Source organism: Scyliorhinus torazame, chromosome 1 (assembly GCF_047496885.1).
Source record: "Scyliorhinus torazame isolate Kashiwa2021f chromosome 1, sScyTor2.1, whole genome shotgun sequence".
Lineage (NCBI taxonomy): Eukaryota > Metazoa > Chordata > Chondrichthyes > Carcharhiniformes > Scyliorhinidae > Scyliorhinus > Scyliorhinus torazame.
The window spans coordinates 54,845,635-54,869,268 of record NC_092707.1 but is presented as its reverse complement, the minus strand read 5'-3'; the positions used below and the strand labels follow the sequence as shown (position 1 = coordinate 54,869,268).

The following is a 23,634-nucleotide window of genomic DNA, read 5'->3' as shown; positions in this document are numbered from 1 at the left end:
TTGATTCCACCCTGTACCTGACCCACCTGGCCCATTCAAGATGGCCCCGTTCTCCGCCCCTGACCATGCTTTTTCTCCCTCCCCTCCTCATCGCGTCAACCTCCTTAACCCCCTCCACCCTTCCTCCTGCCCCCTACCACCCCCCTTCCTGAAGTGCACTCGATGCCTTATGTTTCTGTTTGTTACAGAGTTTGATGTCCCACTTTCTATGTTATTTGTGTAGAAGAATATTTGTGTGATATTTGAGCTATTTGTGTCTGGATGTTTTGACAATAGCTCAGTGTTGACTGCATCATTTGCTTCCCTATATCCTTAAGTTGAATTATCACGCATCCTGCCATCATTTGCTACCACATACCTTTCTTCATTTTCTCCAGTTATGTCTCATTTTAGATAATGTTGCTCTGTTACGCCACTACCCGCAGAAATATGGAACCATGTTGTTAGTCAAATCCTACAGAACGCGAGTGATCGCCAAGCTATCTTAAATCACAAGCAATTTGTAATTGTTATTTTCAGCCAATTCATCAGTTGCTCTACTTTGTTTCCTTTTTCCTGCCTCGAGCTAATTATTTCTCATCTGTTTTTTGTGTAACTTTTAGCCTTGTCAGATACATTGTCAGGAACAATGGAGTAGACTATTGTTTGAAATGCATGTTGTGTCTGTGAATATTCCTGTGAGAACATTAGACGCATATCTGCACTGCCCTTTGTTCAAAGTAGAGGGGAAAGCTTCACCAGGGTTGTATTTATTCACCATGTGAAATGTCTTTTCGTTTGTCTTATTTCATGTCATGCTATCGCTGTTTTTTTTTCTCAATGGTTTCTTGTCATTGTTGAGTGCCTGGTTATAGCGGATGGCTGCACAGTCCAAGGTACATTTCACATCCTGAGACTAAACGCATTTTTAAAATTCTTGCTGTCACTCTTGTTCAGTCCTGTCATTTCTTGGTCTAAAGTTTTGGTGCGATTTCAATGGTGCGACATCCTGCCTTTCTCCATTCACTAATGTTTTGCTACAAAATCTCTGTGCCTATTGTAGCCAATCATCCTCATTCATTGTGATTATAAATTCTGCTAAGCATCTTTCTTTGGTGATCTAAAATGCAGAAGATGGACATCCTGCCGCTATACTTCTGTCAACATGGTTCCGAAATTGGATGGCAAGTGGAATGACATTACAGGCGGTAAGTTTCTTTTCTTACCCTCTGTGCGGAGGTGATTAGCTTCTATTCCCTGTAGCAGGGTTGAGATAAGCAATTCAAACAAGGGAGAAGAGATTGAACCTCAGTCGTACCACCTTGTGGCACTACATGAGCACTGCAGTGTGTTGCGCTGTCAGTATACCTTACCTCCTCCCTAAAATACAGCTTCAAATTCTTCACACAACCTCGCATTTCAAATAATTTTCCCCCAGGACCTCAAAACAGCGGGACTCTTTTCCAATGATATGCAAAGGGACAGATAGTATTGAGGAAGTAGGAGGTCTGCAGAAGGACTTGGACAGGTTAGGAGAGTGGGCAAAGAAGTGGCAGATGAAATACAATGTGGAAAAGTGTGAGGTTATGCACGTTGGTAGGACGAATGGAGACATAGAGATTTTCTAAATGGGAAAAGGCTTAGGAAAGCAGAAGTACAAAGGGACTAAGGAATCCTAGTTCAAGATTCTCTTAAGGTTAATGTGCAGGTTCAGTCACAGTTAAGACGGCAAATATAATGTTAGCATTCATGTCGAGAGGGCGAGTATACAAGAGCATGGATGTACTTCTGAGGCTGTATAAGGCTTTAGTCAAATCCTATTTGGAGTATTTTGAGCAGTTTTGGGCCCCGTATGTAAGGAAGGATGTGCTGGCCTTGGAAAGGGTTCAGAGGAGGTTCACAAGTATGATCCCTGGAGTGAGGAGCGATTGAGGACTCTGGGTCTGTACTCGTTGGAGTTTAGAAGGAGGAGGGGCGATCTTAATGAAACTTACAGGATACCGCAAGGCCTAGATAGTGGACATGGAGAGGATATTTCCAGTAGTGGGGTAAACTAGAACCTGAGGCCACAACCTCAGACTGAAGGGATGATCCTTTGAAACAGAGATGAGGAGAAATATCTTCAGCCAGAGGATGGTGAATCTGTGGAATTCTTTGCCGCAAAAGGCTGTGGAGGCCAAATCACTGAGTATCTTTAAGACAGAGTAGATAGGTTCTTGATTAATAAGGGGATGAGAGGAGAAGCCAAGAGATGGGGATTAGAAACGTATCAGCCATGATTGAATGGCGGAGCAGACTCGATGGGCCGAATGGCCTAATTCTGCTCCTATGTCTTATGGTTTATGGGCAATGTAATCTTACTCCTACAATTTCCACGCTTTTAAAATCCCAGATTGTTATCAACTGTGCTCTACATCTGGATTTACCTCATCATCCCCTTTTATTCTTTTTTAAGGCAATGTCCTGTGTCGACTATGGGCTTCAGCTGTTCAACTGAGTTACTCAGTGAAAAGCAATCTCCAGGATGCCACAAATTTCTGTAATTATGCATAAAATGTAAATGAGTTTTAATAATGATCTTTATTAGTGTCACAAGTAGGCTTACATTAACACCGCAATGAAATTACTGTGAAAATCCCCTAGTTGTCTATTTGGGTTCCCTGCGGGAGAATTCAGAATGTCCAATTCACCTAACAAGCACGTCTTTCAGGACTTGTGGGAGGAAACCCTGCCCACAGAAGTAACATCTGGAGCCCCTGGGGTTGGTTGGCTGGCGCGTGGCACAGGCGTAGGATTGGCTGAGTGGGGTCCTCGGTGGGGCGGCCGTCTGCGGAGTCCACAATGCGTAGGAGGAGTGGGCCGCACGGCCGGGGGTGGAGGCCTGGATATTGCGCAAGGCGATTGGATTCGATAGCGCCAGCTTTTTGGTTTCCGCGAGGTCGAGCGTGGTCCCCTCTAAAAGTCGCTGGCGGATGTGGTCTGACCCTATCCCCGTGCCGAAAGCGTCCCGCATGAGGAGTTTCGAAAGTTCTGTGGTTGTGACGGCCTGACAGTCACAGTCTCTGACCAGGGGTATTAAAGCACGGCAGAAATCTTCTACGGACTCACCAGGGAGCTGACTACGAGTAGAGAGAATGTGTCTGGCGAAGAGCGTGTGCGTCTGCTGGGTGTAGTTCTCTTTCCGTAGCGCCATGGCTTCATCATTGGTCGGCGCGTCCTGGATAAGCGGAAAGACGTTGGAGCTCAGCCGCGTGTAGAGGATCTGGATCTTCTGAGCTTCCGGAATTGGGTCTGGTGCAGACCTGATGTAAGCTTCGAAACAAGCTAGCCAGTGTTCAAAGTCCTTTTTGGCGTTGCTTGATTGCGGATCCAGGTGCAGGCGATGCGGCTTGATGCGGAGGTCCATCTTCTGCAAACTTTAGTGTAATAAATTGATACACGGTCAATTGCACAAAGACGAGAGTTGAATACAACTGAGGCTTTATTACACTAAGATGTGTGGCCTCCTACAGTAGCTGGCGAAATGGCTGCTGTCTGGGGAGCACACATATTTATACTCCACCTACTGGGTGGAGCCAGAAGGCAGTGACTATCCCTGTACCTGTAGTACAGGGCCTTACCACACATCTCCTAATATATACAACAGTGGTGATTACCACAGAACCCATGCACATCATGAGGTAAAAATAGGCAGTGACAGACACCCAGGTTAGCCAATCAACATACAGGAAAGAACACAACCAATCACCAGACAGAACACCAGAGGGGGGCTTCCAACTATAAAACACATGAGGCATCAGCAGTCCAGCTCTTTGCACTGGTGACAACTGTAGTGACAGTCAGGGTGTACATATCAGTCAGCACCTTCTACACGTGGATGAAAGCTAGCATGGTCTAGTAAATTAGAGTTAGTACACTTAGAGTAGTAGAGTGTCAACCCACAGCCAACTGTGTGCATTGTTACAGAAGTTCAATAAATCGCCTCACGGCACCGAGGTCCCAGCTTCGATCCCGGCTCTGGGTAACGGTCAGTGTGGAGTTTGCACATTTTCCCCGTGTTTGCGTGGGTTTTGCCCCCACAACCCAAAAATGTGCAGAGTAGGTGGATTGACCACGCGAAATTGCCTCTTAATAGAAAAAAATAATAGGGTACTCTAAATAAAAAAATAAAAATTAATGATGATGTCAGTCAATAGACCAGTACCTCAGTGGCCTATTACTGCCGCGCAACTGATACAGAATTATTGAAAATAGTAACAGGAGTAGGCCATTCGGCCCTTTAAGCCTCCTCCGGCATTCATTATGACTATACAGATCATATAACTCAATAGTTTGTTCCCACCTTCCCTGCACCTGCAGCGCCGAGAAACACTCAGCTAAACACGCCGTTAAGCGGACTTTAACTCAAGTCCGCTGAATCGTGCCCTCTGTTTCCTCCTGGTACTATCTGGAAGTGTGGTGATCTCTGTATGTGCATGTACACAAGGGGTTAATGTGTAACCAGTTGCACCACATGATCACTAGAGGGCCGGACCAACAGGGGTATAAAAAGCAACCACAATGTGTCCCTCGCTCTCTCTCTCTTGGGTGCACTGTGAGCAGGGCAGTTCAGATGGCTAGTGACGTTACGTATAGTTGCTATCATTAGATCTCGTTAACCTTATCACTAGTATCAATGTTAAAATAAAGTACTCACACAATTATTGTTATAGTTACTCAATAATCCTTTAGTTACTACTGGATGAGTTCGAGTCTTCTTCATCGAGATTCAGAAGATCTCATCATTGACCAAGGATTGAGTAACACGTATTACACTCTGTAGTATATCAAGATAATACAGCAGTGTAAACAAAACATGGTACCAGGTGTGTTGTCTTTAAAAGAACTAGTTAAATAAGGTTAGACAACAAGAGAAGAAAATTCAGACCGGACATTTGACTGTGGAAGACTTCGCAGCAAATGAACCCTTGGCGATTATCTGATTCGATGGAAATCGTTGGAGTTCCATGGCAGCTGAAAACAACCGGTAATTTAAGTTTTAACTGGAAAATGTTTAAACAGATGTTCCAAATATGTATCGCAGCTAATGAGTTAACCACGGCCTCTGACGCAACGAAAATAGCATTACTACTCACAGCAGGAGGGCATGAAGTCAGAAAAATCTATAATTGCTTTAATTACTTAGAAGGTGAAGACAACACCAAATTAGAAGTAATACTCAAAATATTTGATGAACACTGTAAAGGTCAGTCTGGTGAGATGCTGAAAAAAATTTAACTCATCATAAATGCCACAGAAACGGATGGCCCATCACTGATTTTGTTACAAATCTCAAATCAATACCACAAGGCTGTGAGTATGCTGATTTCAGAGACGCTATAATACTGGATCAATTAATTTATGGAATATCTGATAAAAATTTGAGGAAAGAACTTTTACAAAAAATGTATTTAACATTAGAAATCACTATACAAACATGCCTTGCTTATGAACAAAAACAAAATCAATACTTTGAGTCTTTACAAAGACAGAATCATTAATCCGTAAAAATGGAGCGAAAACTTACCACGAGGCGAAGGCAGAATCTCACTCGATGCAACAGCACTTTTTGATTGGCAATCATCTTGAGCGAGAGCGTTCCGGCCAGTATGCACATGTGCACTCCTCAAAAAGAAAAAAAACGGCAAATAAACTGCGCAGATGCAAAAAGAGCACGCAGTAAAGGAAAGTCGGATTGCACATGCGCAATCGATTCTTACGCTTTACGTCATGACGTCAGAAGACCCAGACAATGCCCACTTAAAAGGGAATTTGCCCGAAAATTACAAATGAGAATTTTAAAGCTGCAAACCCCAATTTTAAAGCTGCAAACCCCAATTTTCTTACCTCAAAAGACAGAACAAATTCTGAGCTTCTACCAGCTGTTGAAAATAACCTCTGCAGCACCCTGGCACAAGCAGTTTGCACCACCCAAAGAGGAGAGCACAGTGATTTGTTCACTGAAGAATACTACTCAGAAGATGATTTCTTCATTGGACATAGAAAAAACAATGACAAATCCAAAACAAAAAGAGATGATTTGTTCATTGAAGACTACTGCTCAGACATGGATGAGTTATTCGGAATTGATGATCATTGCACCAGCAACACGGTTGAAAAGCTCAACACGACTCTTCTCATGGTAGATGAATCCAATACCATGATGCCATGGCAGATCGTCGATACATTGGATGACAGCAATACCCAAGAAGAAGACGAAGCCACACAGAGAGCACAGATCAACTCCACAGAGAGAACACTGCATGACTCCACAGAGAGAGTGATACAAGCCTCCACAGCGAGCTCGTTGACAGACTCCAGAATGGAAGCAATTAAAGACTCCAGAGCGACAACCGTGCACGAAGAAGACTATGAAGGTCTATCCACCTTATCTGAGCAACCAGAAGCAGATTATGAAAGTCTACCCAGCGTATTTGAGCCACCAGAAGAAGACTATGAAAGTCTACTCAGTTCATTTAACCAACAAGAAGACACTGAATGTCTACCCACTGTATGTGAGAATAGTGACAATGTGATCACGATCGACATACAAGATGTGCACGATTACAGCGAGACTGACAGATCTCAGCTCGTATGTGCAGAAGCACTCACCAATCAAAGTGAAACTACTCTTGGGTCCAGTGAGACCACGTCACAAGAAAATGAAATCTTGAAGATTTTGACTCCAGAAGAGGAGCACCAAGAAACCAAAGATGATTCAAATGAACCAGAATTGACTTCAGAAGAGGAGCACCAAGAAATCAATGATGATTCAAGTGAACCTGAAATGACTCCAAAAGAGGAGCACCAAGGAATCAAAGAGGTATCACATCAACCACAAATGACTGATGTCACCAAGATCAATGCAACATCAGATCATTCTCACAATCCTCACACAGAAACGCTCAACGAAACATCAGATACCAAAAAGACACTGACACAAATAACTGTGAGGATGACTCGAATTATTCACACGGCACAGTCATTGAGCGCAACAAGACGACAGAAACCACAAGAAGCACAACAGAAACAAGAACAACAGCAGCAACAACAAAAAACAACAAAAAGCACAAATGCACAACGAAAGCTACAATCACAACAACATAAACTACGAGAACAACAACAAAAACAACAAGCATAACAAAAACGCCAACAGCAACAACAAGCATGACAGCAACAACAAGCATGACAACAACAACAACGAAGACTACAAAAACAGAAACAACAAGTACGACAAAAAACAATAACGGAAACAACAACGACAGAAATGACAAAAACAACAACAATGAAACAATGACCTGTACAACATGGCACAACTCTGCACATGAAGAACAATGTAACAGCATAGTTCAAAACAATGGCAAGAGTACAAACATGCCATGGCATGGCAACAAATCTCACAAATTCACAGTTGCTCTACAACAAACAAGCAAACCAGCTTTCAAGAAAGATGACATACAGAATCAATACCACAAACACAGGAAAATGTCCAGGTCAGACAACAAAGATGACATACAGAATCAATACCACAAGCACAGGAAAAAGTCTTGGTCAGACAACAAAGATGACATACAGAATCAATACCACAAGCACAGGAAAAAGTTCAGATCAGACAACAAAGATGCCACATCGCTGCTACAAGCATAGAAAAAAAAGTATAAATCAGACAACAAAGTGATTCGACCATTCAAACACCTCATTGATGACTTCTTGGTTACTTAAACACAGGAACACTGACGACGTTCACAAAGAAATAACAACATCAACATCACCACTTCAACAACAGAAGAAGAAAGCAACTCAGCCGAACAAATTCATAAAGTTTGGACTCACAAATTTTTTAAATTAAGATTGGACTCATAAATATTAATTGGCTTTGTATAATCATCAATATCATCACAAATTGTGCATGGCATCATTTGTCTACCTAGCTCAAGCAAACAAAAAAAACAAACCAAAGAGATTAAATGTATTAACATTTGACTGATTAACTCTTTGATTTTATATAATGCATTGGCAAACTGCATCTGTTATGTTTGTTCAATTTTCTTTACAACATACAGAAAATATGTAACACAAGAAAAAGGGGGAAGTGGTGATCTCTGTATGTGCATGTACACAAGGGGTTAATGTAGAATCAGTAGCACCACATGATCACTAGAGGGCCAGACCAACAGGGGTATAAAAAGCAACCACATTGTGTCCCTCGCTCTCTCTCTCTCTTGGGTGCACTGTGAGCAGGACAGTTCAGATGGCTAGTGGAAGTACGTATAGTTGCTGTAGTTAGATCTTATTAATCTTATCACTAGTATTAATGTTAAAGTAAAGAACTCACACAATTATTGTTGTAGTTACTCAATAAACCTTTAGTTACTACTGGAGAAGTTCGAGTCTTCTTCATCGAGATTCAGAAGATCTCATCATTAACCAATGTTTGAGTAACACACATGACACTCCGTAGTATATCAAGATAATACAGGAGTGTAAACAAAACAGGAATCAGAAGGAGTCTTTTTAATTTATTGCCTCCACAAACTTGAGCCATCCAAAGCTCTGCTGCTTATGTCCTAACCCGCACTGAGTCCCGTTCACCCACCACCTACACTGACTCCTGGTTAAGCAACGGCTACATTTTAAATCTGTCATCCTTGTATTGAAATCCAGCACGGTAGCACAGTGCTTAGCACTGTTGCTTCTCAGCTCCAGGGTCCCAGGTCCGATTCCCGGCTAGTGTCACTGTCTGCGCGGAGTCTGCATGTTCTCCCCAAGTCTACGTGGGTTCCCTCCGGGTGCTCCGGTTTTCTCCCACAAGTTCCGAAAGACAGGCTGTTATGTAATTCGGACATTCTGAGTTCTCCCTCTGTGTAGCCGAACAGGCGACAGAATGTGGCGACTAGGGGATTTTCACAGTAACATCATTGCAGTGTTAATGTAAGCCTACTTGTGGCAATAAAGATTATTATTATTTATTTATTTATTTATATTTCTAAATTAAGCGTACCCAATTTTATTTTTTTCCAATTAAGGGGCAATTTAGCGTGGCCAATCCACCTACCCTGCACATCTTTGGGTTGTGGGGGTGAAACCTACGCAGACATGGGGAGAATGTGCAAACTCCATATGGATAGTGACCCAGGGCCGGGATTCGTACCTGGGACCTCAGCGCCGCAGCCCCAGTGCTATCCACTGCGCCACATGTCGCCCTAAAGATTATTATTATTAAAAATCCTCCATGCATGCCCTCATCCTCCCCTTTGTAATCGCTCTTGCCCAACAACCATTTAAAAATCTGCACTTCTCCAATTCTGTCCTTTTGAAGATTTTAATCACTCCACCATTGTCAGCTGTTCTTTCAGGTGCCAAGACCTGAAGCTTTGGAATTTGTTTCCTAGACCTTCCTGCCTCCCTTCCTCTGTTTCCTCCTTTTTTTAAAAAACAATTTTTATTAGGATTTTCACAAAACATCAACAACAGAATGAAAAAGGAACCCAATAGAATTAAATACAGAACAAAGTAAAACCACCCCCGTGCCCCCCCTATACATAAATAATAAATTAACACCCCGAGTTAACACAAAGCAAACATAGCAAATATACACACCCCCTCAGATTCCCCAGGGTAAATAAACAAAAATAAAATAGAACCTCCCCTCCACCCAGGTTGCTGCTGCTGACCATTGTCTACCGCTCTGCCAGGAAGTCCAAGATGTTTCCTCCTTTAAGATACTCCTTAAAAGTTACTGTTTTTATTAAACTATTGCTCATTTACTCCTATAGTTCCTCACGTGTCTCAGTTTTGTGTGTTCCATAATGCTGCTGTGATGCACCTGCGATGGTTTGTTATGCTGGTGGACTTCACCCTGTTGCCGCTTTTGTGTAATTAATAAAGCTTAAATGATCAAATTGCACTTAATGATGAAAATTCTTAATTTGTATAAATTATTGGGATGATTCATGAATTTTTGGAGTATGTTGTTAAGAGAGTTTTAAAGTTGGCATCTCTTTTAGTGTCAAGTGCTGTGATGTCATTGAATATCATAGAATTTACAGTGCAGTGTCGCTTTAAGAAAGAACACGTGAGTCCTTTGGGAGTGAATTGAACTTATAGCTCGGACATATTTGTATATTTGGTCTTCAGCAAGTTTAGCTTAGAAGAGAAGCCAAATCTGGAAAGCTGATTGGCCAGGAAGGTGGCTTGAGGACCTGATGTTCCAGGGCCTCTGTTTAGAATATACAAGTTATCATTTTGATTGTTGTGAGGAAGTATTTTAGGGCCCAGTCAACTGAATTGAATAACAGAAATTAACTCAGAGACGAATTAAAAGGGCCCTGCCCAAAAATAACGAAGAACAACATCAAATCATAATGTGAAAAGATGTGTCGATAAAGCAATCCAACCCCTGCGGTGCCCACCAAGCACGGAAGGCCTGATTGTCGTGAGGAAGCTTGGAACACTCTTTGCATCGACCAAGAGATGCAAATACTGAGCTAGAAGTTGTTAGTTTTGTTGATCCAGTGCACATACTAAGGCTAAATATTGCAAAGCTACCTCCAAAAAGGGTGTAAAAATAGGGGTGCATCACTGAGGTCTTTGTACATACCAAGGATTCACATTTGTCACAGGACATGTGCTGAGGGTATTTATTGGGAGAGAGTGAGGAGTAGAACACTTGCTCGGAAGTTGGTATTTGTGTAGGACATTGTCAGTCGATGGATATTATCATGGGCTGAGGGATGGAAATAAGAACACAATATTAGGCTTAGTTAGTGTTATATTACAGGGCTGTAATATATATGCTACTCATTTGTCTTGCCGAGTTATACTTAACTTGATGATAAACAGTCGAAGTCTGAATACTCAAAGTCTTCCAGTTGATGACAAATTATTTATTGAGTGACAAAATAATATACTTGTGAGTTCTTTACTTTAATACTTTGATTAGTAGTAGAATTAACTAAGATTGAATTAAATTAACAATGAATATAATACACTACACTCTGAGCTGGTCACGCTTCTATCCTCTAGCTACAACACACACGAAGAGAAGAAGAAGAAGGGCGGGAAAACTGCTTGAGCTTGCTTATATAGTCCCTGTTAGTGTTGCCATCTAGTGATCATCTGACTGTACTGACACATTAACTAATCATGTATTTACATATGCAGAGATCACTACAGTTAGTAATAGAAATAGCTGTCAGAGAGCTGAGGATTGGTACAAGATCAATGGGTCTAGTATAGACAAATTTGCCAAGGCTAAAGTAGTTGCCTTAAGAAAGAGTGAATAGAAGACATATAACCACTTAGCTGCCGAAGAATCATTCAGTCTGTTAAAGTCTAGCTTGGATTAATCAGTAGTAAAATACAGTCTGAGCCATGTTCACGTTCTTTTTTAGGAAGCCGTTTCCACCAGAGACAGAGAGGTGGAACACTTAACAGGCAGCTGTGAAGTGTGTAGCTACAGCAGTTAAGGAAGATTGGAAGCGGTGAGTAGGAAAAGGATGCATTAGAGTTGGATGTCTTAAATCCGCAAAGGGATGTGTATGTCTGTCAGAGTTAAGTAGGCTAAGCTTAAATCCTGAAGGACATCGTGAGTCAAGAGACTAGGTTCAAGGAACCAAGAGAAGACCCCAGAAGTCCCAGGATCCATGGGAAAGACAGATAGACAAGTGCTAAACTTGTGTAACATGCCATGCCTTGATTGATGAAATGTTACGTGTCAATCTTTATTGTCCAATAAACCCTAGTTTGAATTCTAAATTAATGATTGTCGTTTTTGCCAATGCGGTTATTCTTGAACAAGAATTTTCTTACTCTGGGGTTTAGTATAGAGTCCAAATTCCTACAGCACTAAAAGCATGAATAATAGCTGTTGTTGATGTTTTGTTTGCTGGGAGCAATTTCTTTCTGTACTTTATCTATTCTCAATAACATTGATGAATCGTGGTATACACAGAATCACTGGTACAAAACCATACCCTAACACTGTGTGCCAGTGTACTACAGCTCCAGTGTGCTGTGATTCCATGTTCCCATTCTTCATTAATCGTTACTCGATTAATTGATTCACTGTCCTTCATGTTAGGATGTTGGTACAAACTATGACCTCATTCTTTAGTGTAGCACAGATTTCTAACTCTAAGGTATTTTACATGAACATATACATTGCATATATTTGGTAATTACACAGTAATGGCAATAAATGTGTATATGCAAAATTTGTCTGCCTATTTAAAATGCTTCATCCAAAGTTCTTTTTTTTTCTAATTCTCCCTTTCCGAGGCATCATACCCTGGATGAGAGGCTATACAAGCAGGCTGCTCTCTCATGCAGCTCTAAACCTGGTTGCTAAGATTCTAATTGCATGAGACAGGCTTGGGCTCATTGACTTGCACATTTCTGAACAGAAAACAGTTTTTCTCACTCTGAGGAACGGCTTGACTTTAACTCTTGTCACTTATCACTGATGACCTAATTGAGATGGGGAACATGTTGACAGGCAACCATACACATCTGGAAACATGGTACAAATTGTATGCCAAAATTCAAACTACCGCAAGTTGTACACGTGCAGTGAACCATGCAATTACCTCCATTCACTTGGAGAATTTGTTACTGATTGTCACTTCTTGGGAAGTCCAAATATATTTTCTCCTTGTTAAAAATAGCATCTGTCATCTCTGCTCTTAACTGACAAATTAAACTGCCGCCAATAAATTAAATGTATTTCACTGTCCTTGAGCATCAGCTACAACCAGCAATATGTCTTGAAGAATTGATTTTGTTCATGTGGGTGTTACCAAAAAAGCTTGAAACCATTATAAACATAATAGTTGCTTTTACATGTTTGTGTAGCCAATGTGAGGATGTCCGTACAGATGTTTGTTTCGTTGTTTTACAATAAGTGGCAGCACTGGAACTCAACAGGTCAGGCGTAAATGTTCAGTTGAGTGTAATATTCTCTCTTCAGTGAGGGAACAATAAGCCACATTTTCTTCTGAGGAAAAATTGTCAATTTTAAAATCATAATTTACAACCTGTGCACACAATTGCAGGAATGTATGTGGTTTTTTTGTGATTCTCCAGCATGTCGTTTCATTCATACTAACAAAACATGGTAACGAATCATGGCACATTTGTAATATTGACCTTTCGACATTTCTCAAGCAGTTAGTAAGATATGTGTAAAAAATACTGTACTGACAGAAATAAATGCTAGTACACCTATAGTGAGGAAAGAAGTAGCAGTGAAAGTAACAGAGTTTATATTATACAAACATGAGGGGAAAGAGAATGCAGTGCGTGAAGGAATTTTCACGGCCATATCACCCTGCCTCAATCCCCATTGCTGTTATATTTAAATGTAAAACTGGGATCTAATTTCAGACTGCAGTGTGGAACAGCTTGTGCTTCATTATATATGAGCACATATTAGGTGATTAATTCAGGAGGAAGAGTTAATAAGACGTTGGAACTGGAGATGTTGGAGTGGTGCAGAACTGCTGGTATATGGTACAGTACTGATCAATGCTACAATTTGGATAAACATTCTGTTAGAACAATGCACCTTGATTCATGAACTTCATGGGACCCCACCCTTCAAAATATTTTAACATTATCTGCCTTTGGGGAAAAGGCACTGAATTAATCCTCCCAAACATTGTAATTAAGTCAGGCTTTGCTTTATGTGACAAACAACAAGTCTTGACAAGTTTCCCGATTGTACATGATAGCGGACTCCCAAATTCTGTGCATAGAATGTATTTCACATTTTAATTACCGGCTCTAATTTTCTAATTTTATCTGGTGCTAAATGCACAACTCCTGCACTTTTTTAAAAAATCATTAAAAAAAAAAATGAGAGTACCCAATTATTTATTTTTTTTAATTAAGGGGCCATTTAGCGTCGCCAATCCACCTACCTTGCACATCTTTGGGTTGTGGGGGCGAAACCCATGCAGACACAGGGAGAATGTGCAAACTCCACAAGGACAGTGACCCAAGGCCGGGATACGAACCCGGGTCCTCAGCGCCGCAGGCAGCAATGCTAACCACTGTGCCACGTGCCGCCCCCTACTCCTGCACTTTTAAAAGACACTGTAACCATACTAATGCTGAAATATGATAAATATTCACTGTAATGTCCACAAGTCTGTAAACAACAGAAATATGGTGAGCGGAAGGAAAAAATGTTTCCCGTCTCCACATTATGTTGTTCACATTGATTGTCCCCAATATCCCCCCCCCCCCATCCCCACCCCCATTGAAGATAAAGCAGTGACAGGACTTTCACATTTGACTTGTGGTGTAGCCAAGGTCAAAACCACTGCTGCGGATGGCTCATTTTTCAGGATGTGGGGCATTTCAATATTTTAGGCCAGTACCAGTGCCAATTACAACAGGGCGCGGGGACACAGCTAATTACCACATCTGTGCAATGTGGGAATTCAGGGACCCTTCCGGTGTCCCTACTCCTTCACGTGCAGGAAGTGTGTCCAACTGCAGCTCCTGTTAGACGGCTTGATGGCTCTGGAGCTGCGGATGGACTCACTTCGGAGCATCCGTGATGCTGAGGAAATCGTGGGTAGCACATTCAGTAAGTTGGTCACACCACAGATTACATTTACTGAGGAAGATAGGGAATGGGTGACCACCAGACAGTGGAGAGTAGGAAGGCAGTGCGGGGATCCCCTGCGGTCATCTCTCTCCAAAACAGATGTACCATTTTGGATACTGTTGGGGGAGATGGCTCACCAGAGGAAAGTGGCAGCAGCCAAGTTGATGGCACCGTGGCTGGCTCTGCTGCACATGAGGGCAGGAAAAGGAGTGGCAGAGCTATAATGATAGGGGATTCAATGGAAAGGGGAATAGACAGGTGTTTCTGAAGATGCAAACGAGACTCCAGGTTGACATATTGCCTCCCTGGGTCCAAGGGTCAAGGATGTCTCGGAGTGGCTGCAGAAAATTCTGGAGGGTGTGGGTGAACAGCCAGCTGCTGTGGTGAATAAAGGCACCAACGATATAGGTAACAAAAAGTGATGAGGTCCTACAAGCTGAATTTAGGGAGTTAGGAGTTAAACTAAAAAGTAGGGCCTCAAAGGTAGTAATCTCAGGATTGCTACTAGTGCCATGTGCTAGTCAGAGTAGGAATGTCAGGATATATAAGATGAATACATGGCCTGCGAGAAGGTGCAAGAGGGAGGGATTAAAATTCCTGGGACATTGGAACCGGTTCTGGGGGAGGTGGGTCCAGTACAAACCGGATGGTCTGCACCTGGCAGGACTGGAACCAATGTCCTAGGGGGAGTGTTTGCAGGTGCTGCTGGGGAGGGTTTAAGCTAATGTGGCAGGGGAATAGGAACCGATGCAGGAAGTCGGAGGAAAGTAAAGTGGGGACAGAAACAAAAGGCAGTAAGGGGAAAAGTGAAAGGCAGAGAAACCAAAGTCAAAAGTCAAAAACAGCCGCAGTACAGAGTACAGAGATGTGGGGAACTCAGTAAATGGGTCCAGTAAGGCTAAGAGAAATAAAACACAGGGAGAGGGTACAAAACATGACCAGACAGATTACCTGAGAAAGCAGGGCACAGAGCAAGGGGTGTTTCGATTAAACTGCATTTATTTCAATGCAAGAGGCCTGATGGGCAAGGCAGATGAACTCAGGGCATGGATGGGAACAAGGGACTGGGATATTACAGCTATTACTGAAACATGGCTAAGGGAGGGGCAGGACTGGCAGCTCAATGTTCCGGGGTACAGATACTATAGGAAAGATAGAACAGGAGGTAAGAGAGGAGGGGGAGTTGAGTTTTCGATTAGGGAGAATATCACGGCAGTACTGAGAGAGGGTATATCTGAGGATTCGCCTGTCGTGATCTCTGTATATGTAAATACATGAATGTGCAGTCAGTACAGTCAGATGATCACTAGAGGGCAACAATAACAGGGAGTATATAAACAAGTTCAAGCTGTTTTCCTGCTCTCTTCGTGTGTGTTGTAGCTAGAGAACAGAAGTGTAGTAAACTCAGAGTGTAGAGTATTATAATCATTGTTAATCTAATTCAATCTTGTTTAATTTGACTACTCGTAAAAGTATTGAAGAAAAGAACTCACAAGTAAATTAATTGGTTACTCAATAAATAATTTGCTATCACTGGAAGACTTTGAGTATTCATCATCAAAGTTTTTTTTGTAAAATATTTTTATTCTCCATTTTCACATTTTCTTCAGAATTTGCACCCCACCAACAAGCAGTAAACGGTAACAAATACAAAGTCAATCCCCTTATCAACAACAATGATCCCATCATCCCACCACCCCAAACAATGGCCCACCTGACAATATAAGCATCAAATAAAACGAACCCTCCCATGGTGGGAAAAACAAAGGAAAAAAAAGAAAAAGGAATCAGGAATCGTCTATGGTCACCATTGACCTATAGAGTCCACCCCTCCTCCCCCACCTAACAATCAATGCCATCCAATCCCCGAAAGAGTACCGTAAATGACACCCATGAATAACCCCCCCCCCCCCCCCGTCCCCCGTCCCCCGTCCCCCGTCCCCCGTCCCCAACTCCTCCTCTCCACTTCCTCTTATAAAACTCCTACCCCCAACCTCTGTTCCTTCCCCCCAACTTTCCACCCCGGCTAGACTAATTGGAACCTGTTCTGCCAGGCTCCGATGGCCGCAGCCCCTCCCCCACCTCACTCCCGTTCACTGGCCGGTTTAAACCGGCCAGCGTAGAGGCCCCCGCCCGGGTCTCTTTCCTCCTTGCCCGGTCCCAGGAAAACCAATAAATCCCCTTTAGCACACAAACCCCGCATACACACCCAAACCCCAAAGAACCATCATTGCAAGTGAAAGTCCCATTTCTTCCCTTGTCCAAATATATACAACGTTGTCTCATTTAGCACATACACCAGCCGCAGTGAAAAAATACAGTTACATGAGGCTACATCGGTACATGACCATTTCTCAATTCTGCCACAGTCCTTCTGCCTTTGCAAACTCCTCTGCTGCTTCTGCCGTCCCAAAATAAAAGTCCTTGGATTTGTAGGTCGCCCTCAACTTAGCTGGATATACTATGCCGCACTGCACCTTGCTGATGTACAGTGCCTTCTTCACCCGGCTGAAGGCAGCCCGCCTCCTCGCCAGCTCCACCGTGAAGTCCTGATATATGCTAATACCAGCTCCAGCCCACTGCACCACCCGCTTCTGCTTTTCCCAGCACAGGACCTTCTCCTTCACACTGTACCTACGAAAACACAGAGTCACTACTCTTGGCGGCTCACTCTCCTTTGGTACAGGCCTCCACGACCGATGAGCCCGATCCAGTTCATATCGGGAGGGATCATCACCCTCCCCCAATAGCTTCGCCAACATCGTGGCAAAATACTCCGTCGGCCTTGGGCCTTCCACCCCTTCGGACACCCACGACCCTCAGATTCTGTAGCCTGGACCTGTTTTCCAAGTCGTCCATTTTGGCTCGCAGATCCTTGTTGATCTCTATCACCTTCCACATCTCCTTCCCCATCGAGGTAAGTTGATCGCTGTGCTGCAATAATGTCTCTTCCACTTCCTTCAGCGCCTCACCTTGCTCCCGCACCTCTGCCACTGCGTTCAATACCGCCACCCTCACCGGGGCAATCGCCTCCTCCACCAGCACTTTCTTTTTTTTAAAATATGTTTATTCAAAGTTTTTCCAACAAAAATTTTCAATCAGTTAAACCCCCCCCCCATAACAGAAAATAAAAAGAAAAAAGAGCAGTACAGAACATAAACATATCAATCAAACATAATACAGAACTTATACAATGGGTTTCTCCCGCACATATTACAAATACCACCTGGGAAAAACCCCTCCCCCACACGCCCAAATATCCCCCCCAAAAGAAACACCCCCCTCCCCTCCCCTCACCCCCCCCCCCCCTCCCTCCCTGGGTTGCTGCTGCTGCTGACCGAGCTCCTTCTAGCGCTCCTCGAGATAGTCTAGGAACGGTTGCCACCGCCTGAAGAGCCCCTGCGCAGACCCTCTCAAGGCAAACTTTATCCTCTCCAGCTTAATGAACTCTGCCATGTCATTTATCCAGGCTTCCACACTGGGGGATTTGCGTCCTTCCATAATAGCAAGATCCTCCGCCGGGCTACCAGGGACGCAAAGGCCAGAATGCCGGCCTCTTTCGCCTCCTGCACTCCCGGCTCGTCCGCCACCCCAAATAATGCCAGCCCCCAACTTGGTTTGACCCGGACTTTCACCACCTTGGACATAGTCTTCGCGAAAACCCTCCAGAACCCTTCCAGTGCCGGGCATGACCAAAACATGTGGACGTGATTCGCCGGGCTTCCCGAGCACCTCCCACATCTGTCCTCCACCCCAAAGAACCTACTCAACCTCGCCCCTGTCATATGCGCTCTGTGAATAACCTTAAACTGTATCAGGCTGAGCCTGGCACATGAGGAAGAGGAGTTAACCCTACTCAGGGCATCCGCCCACAGACCCTCTTCAATCTCCTTCCCCAACTCCTCCTCCCACTTGCCCTTCAGCTCCTCTACCAAAGCCTCCCCCTCTTCGGTGCTCCGGTTTCCTCCTACAAGTCCCGAAAGACGTGCTTTTAGGTAATTTGGACATTCTGAATTCTCCTTCTGTGTACCCAAACAGGCGCCGGAATGTGGCAACTAGGGGCTTTTCACAGTAACTTCATTGCAGTGTTAATGTAAGACTACTTGTGAGAATAAAGATTATTATTATTATGACTCTAACCTTTATCTAAGCTGGAGGGTGAATACTAGGAATATTACTGGTGCCAGTTGTCATGGAATCAGTGGGCCTGCAGTCCCTTTGCAACAATTGCTTTTTTTTTGAAGTGCCCTCCGATGTTGAATGCGGGTAGTGTGATTGATAGTGCTGCTGCCTTTGAAAATTTAAATCTTCCAAGGCCCTTAGCAGCACTGGACACACAATTATCCTTTACACTCAGTGTTGCTAGGTCACACATTATGCACATATTATTCACATGCAGAATTGTTGGCAGATGCAATAGGGAGTGGAGAAAGGTGTAACCAGAGAGAAAATTTAGCCCCAAGGAAATATAACAGAGGGGAAAATATAGAAGTCTTGCTGTAGCTGTTAAAACAGTTTAAATTATTATACATTTATTTCAGGGTACATGGGTGAGCAATATAAACCCTCTAACTCAAAGTACCTGTGAGTTATTTGATTATAAGGACTGCAGCTTGGATTGATGAAATCGCCATCTCTTCCTGCAGCAGATGAAGGGGAAAATTTTTCACTTGTCCCTTAGGTGTAAACCTAATGGTACAGATTGGCTGGCCATTATGGCAACCAATAAATTCTATTTCCGATGAAAATCGACTATTTTCTATAATGGGGGGCTAATCCTCGAGGTTAACTAATAGAAGACAGAGAGTTGGGATAAGAGGGGCATTTTCAGGATGGCAACCTGTAACTAGTGGAATGCCAAAGGGATCAGTGTTGTGGCCACTATTATTTACAATATGTATTAGTGACTTGGGAGAGGGAAGTGAATGTACTACTGCCAGGTTTGCGGATGAAACAAAAATAGGTGGGAAGGCAAGTGGTGAGGTTAACACAGAGTCTACAGAGGGACAGAGGCAGGTTAAATGAGTAGGCTAAATCTTGGCAGATGGAACACAATGTAGGAAAATGTAAAGTCATGCACTTTGGTAAGAAGAATAAAGGAGCTGAATATTATTTAAATGGGAAATACTATAGAAAGCCGCAGCACAGATGAATTTGGGGTCCTTGGGCATAACTCACAGAAAGCTGGAATGCAAGTTCAGCAGGTAATTGGGAAGGCAACTTGAATGTTGGCCTTTATTTCAAAGGGAATGGAGTATAAAAATAGGGAAGTCTTGCTAAAGCTACACAAGCCACTAGTTAGGCCATACCTGGAATACTGTGAACAGTTTTGGTCCCCTTATCTAAGGAAAGATATACTGGCATTGGAGGCAGTCCACTTGGTTGATCTCAGGTATGGTGGGGTTTTCTTATGAGGAGAGGTTGAGTAGGTTAGGCCATTACTCATTAGAGTCTAGAAAAATGAGAGGTGACCTGATTGAGACATATAGGATTCTCAGTGGCTTGATGGGTAGATGCTGAAAAGTTGTTGCCCTTGTGGGAGAGTCTAGGACCAGAGGATATAATCACAGAGTAAGGGCTCACCCATTTAAGACAGAGATGGGGAGGAATTTCTTCTCTCAGAAGGTAGCGAATCTGTGGAATCTTTACCAGCATTGCGTCAACCTCCTTATCCCCCTCCATAGCGTGTTTGGACGATGGTAAGGAAGTGAAGGGTACGCAGCAGCAGCCCGTATAGGAAACCCCTCCGCGCAGTGCGAAAAGGCACAGAGGGCATTTCCGCGAGGCGGCTAGGATTGTGGGGGCATCAGCCCCCGAGGGAGGTTTTGGGGCCTGGGACCAATGTGGAATTCCATCCGGGCAGGGGTTCTCCCAGACAGGATACCACCACCTGCGCGTCCTCTAAACGCGAGTACCATCGGGTCCGAGGACGGCCGTTTTAAGGTCTCGGATGGCATTGGCTGCGAGCCGGACGTCCACTGCTGTACGTTGTGCTAACTTGTGGAATGTCATCCAGCCCACCCCTCAACCAGCACGTCCGCAATCCTGGTCACCCGGCAGCCACAGCTCTCTCCTCTACCAGCCACATGAATTGGCATTGTGGAGGTGTGGATTCCTGAGTAGCGGCTCCCTGACGACAGCGACCGCTCCTGACGGGAGAGAGCTGCGGTGGGAGGCGACCATGTTCCAGACTTTGAGCAGGTCCTGGTAAAAGACAGGAGCACCTGCAGAGGGTAATGAAGACCCTGCAGATCTATGAACAGGAGCTGCACGTCATAATTCAGGCCATGCACCTGGCGAAAGAAATGCGTCGCCAGGGCACACCATCGTGGTGGGGACACAACGTAAAGGTATCGCTGCAAGGTCTGAAGGCGGAAGGTCGCCACCTGGGTGCAAAGGCACACCAGTGCCTGGCCGCCCTCCCTAAGCGGGAGACTCAGAGCCTCAACAGCGACCCAATGCAGTCTCTTGTCCCAGAAGAACTCTATAAGCATTCTCTGGATCTTTGTGACAAAGTCAGGGGCAGGGATCAAAGTGACCAGCCGGTACCACAACATGGAGGCTATCAGCTGGTTTATGACGAGAACTCGACCCCAGCCAGACAGCACTCGGAGCGGTCTTGTCCAGCGTCTCAAGTGAGCGGTGACCTTGGCTTCCAGCTCCTGCCAGTTAGCTGGCCAGGCTTCCTCAGTTGGGCAAAGATGGACTCTCAAGTAGAGGAGTCTGGTCCTGCTCCAGGTGAAGGGCCTGAGCTCCTGTGGGAGGGTGTCCATTTGCCACGGACCAACCAAGAGCCCGGAACACTTGGCCCAGTTGATCCTGACAGAGGACGCGTCAGAGTACACGGCCTGGCACTCTCGCATCCTCCGCGGGTCAGCAGGGTCGGTGAACATGAGGAGCACATCATCAGTGTCAGCCGAGAGGACCACTCCAGTGCCTGACCTGCGCAGAGCAGTCCGACAACCTCCTCCACAGGAGGCGCAGGTAAAGCTCCACGCAAATAGAATAGAGTTGGCCAGACAAAGGGCAGCCTGACACACACCTCTCTCAAAGCGAAGGGGCGCCGTCAGGGACCCGTTAACCTTAACGAGACATTTTGTGGCAGTGTACAGAAGTTGCATCCGGGTGACGGAATGTGTCCCGAACCCGAATGCTTGCAGAGTCCCGAATAAATATTTGTGATCCACCCTGCCCTCTCCTGATCAAGGGACAGGAAGGCGCTTGACAGACCAGCCCTCTGGGAATGATGGACCAGGTCCCGGACCAGATGAATGTTGTTGTGGATTCTGCGGCCCGGGACAGTGTAGGACTGGTGAGGATGAGGTGGATTGGCCACACTAAATTGCTACTTAAACGGAAATAAAGAATTGGGCACTTTAAATTTATTTAGAAAAACAATTTGTATGCTTCTTCCTTGGATCTAATACTATCTCTAATTTCCCTTGTAAGCCAAGGTTTGGCCACCTTTCCCCATTTTACTTTTGCACCAGAGAGGGATAAGCAATTGTTGCAGTTCATGTGCTCCACCACCATCCCTTTAAATAATGTTGCCCAATCCATCATAGCCAACCTGCTCCTCAGATCATCATAGTTTCCTTTATTTAGATTCATGACCCTAGTCTCAGAATCAACTACATCACTCTCCATCTTGATGAAAAATTCTGTCATATTATGGTTACTTATCACCAAGGGGTTTTGCACAATTAGAATGCTATTGATTCTTTTCTAATTACACAATATCCAGTCTAGGATGGCCTGTTCTCTAGTTGGTTCCTCAACGTATTGATCCAGAAAACCACGCCATATACACTCCAGGAATTCCTCCTCTCTGGTAGTGTGACTAATTTGATTTGCCCAATCTAGATGCAGATTAAAGTCACCCATGGGTGGCATGGTAGCACAGCGGTTAGCACTGTTTCTTCACAGCACCAGGAACCTGTGTTTGATTCCCAGCTTGGATCACTGTGTGGACACCGCACGTTCTCCCCGTGTATGCATGGGTTTTGTGGAAACAGAGTGTACCTGCTGCGACCCTTGATTCCAGTGGCCTTTCTCCTTGTGACAAGTAAAATCATTTAACCTTTAACTGTGTTGTTATCTGTTACACTACTTTCAGTCTAAAAGTCTTACTCGGATGTTAAAGATTTCGACAGTAATTTGGAGGTTCCACCGAGATCGCTTATTCTGACCCAAGTAGGAGCGGACGAAGATAAGTGCCTGGTGGACGACTGACGGGAAAAACCTAAGTGGCCACTGTTAAGTAATGGGTTAAGAGACATTGCAATTAGTTGTTTCATTTATGTTAAGTATCCATTAATTTATACTGATATGTAAAGGGGCTTCAGGTGGCCTCTGTCAGGTGATGTGTAGTTAGAGTTTTGTGCAAAGGCTGTTGGAATGAAATAAATGTGTGTTTGTGAAGAAGGAACAGAACTTTAGACTCTTCATATCACAGCAACTAAAACGTCTAACATTTGGTAGCAGAGGATGGTTGCTGTGTAAATGTGAAGGGTTGAAAGATCCAACCTTTCCAGATCAAACCAAGGAGTGAGTGAGAAAAAAAAAGGGATATATGGCTGAACCGAGGATAAAGATGGCTGGATATGACTATCCTCTCTTATTTTCTGAAAGGGAATCGTACGACCAATGGAGAAGTGCAGTAGTTATGTGAACTCAGGTAACTGCTTTGGGAAAGAGAAAACAAGGTATGGCATTGGCTCTTTCTCTACCATATGGCAGTAAAATCCGAAACAAAGTGCTTTCTGAGCTGGAATTGGAAGAGTTAGACTCAGAAGAAGGTCTGGAGACTTTATTATATCATATGGATAAGATTTATAAGAAAGATGACTTGTTAAGTGCATATGAAGCATGGTCAGATTTTGATAAGTTCCGGAAAATGGAGGATATCTCCATGGAAGAATATATAATGGAATTTGGCAGACTATATAAAAGGCTGCAGAAACACAACCTGGAATTTCCACAGTCTTTGTTGGCCTTTAAAT

At 44.0% G+C, this 23,634-nt stretch overlaps 1 long non-coding RNA gene across 1 annotated transcript in view; it reads left to right on the top strand.

The window, feature by feature from the left end:
• The first annotated feature begins 1,041 nt into the window (after positions 1-1,041).
• Positions 1,042-23,634, top strand: part of LOC140407376 (uncharacterized) — a 35,421-nt gene continuing 12,828 nt past the window's right edge. Inside the window, exons 1-2 of the long non-coding RNA XR_011939669.1 lie at positions 1,042-1,187; positions 11,412-11,501. This is a non-coding gene — a long non-coding RNA (uncharacterized lncRNA). The remainder of the gene's footprint in view (positions 1,188-11,411; positions 11,502-23,634) is intronic.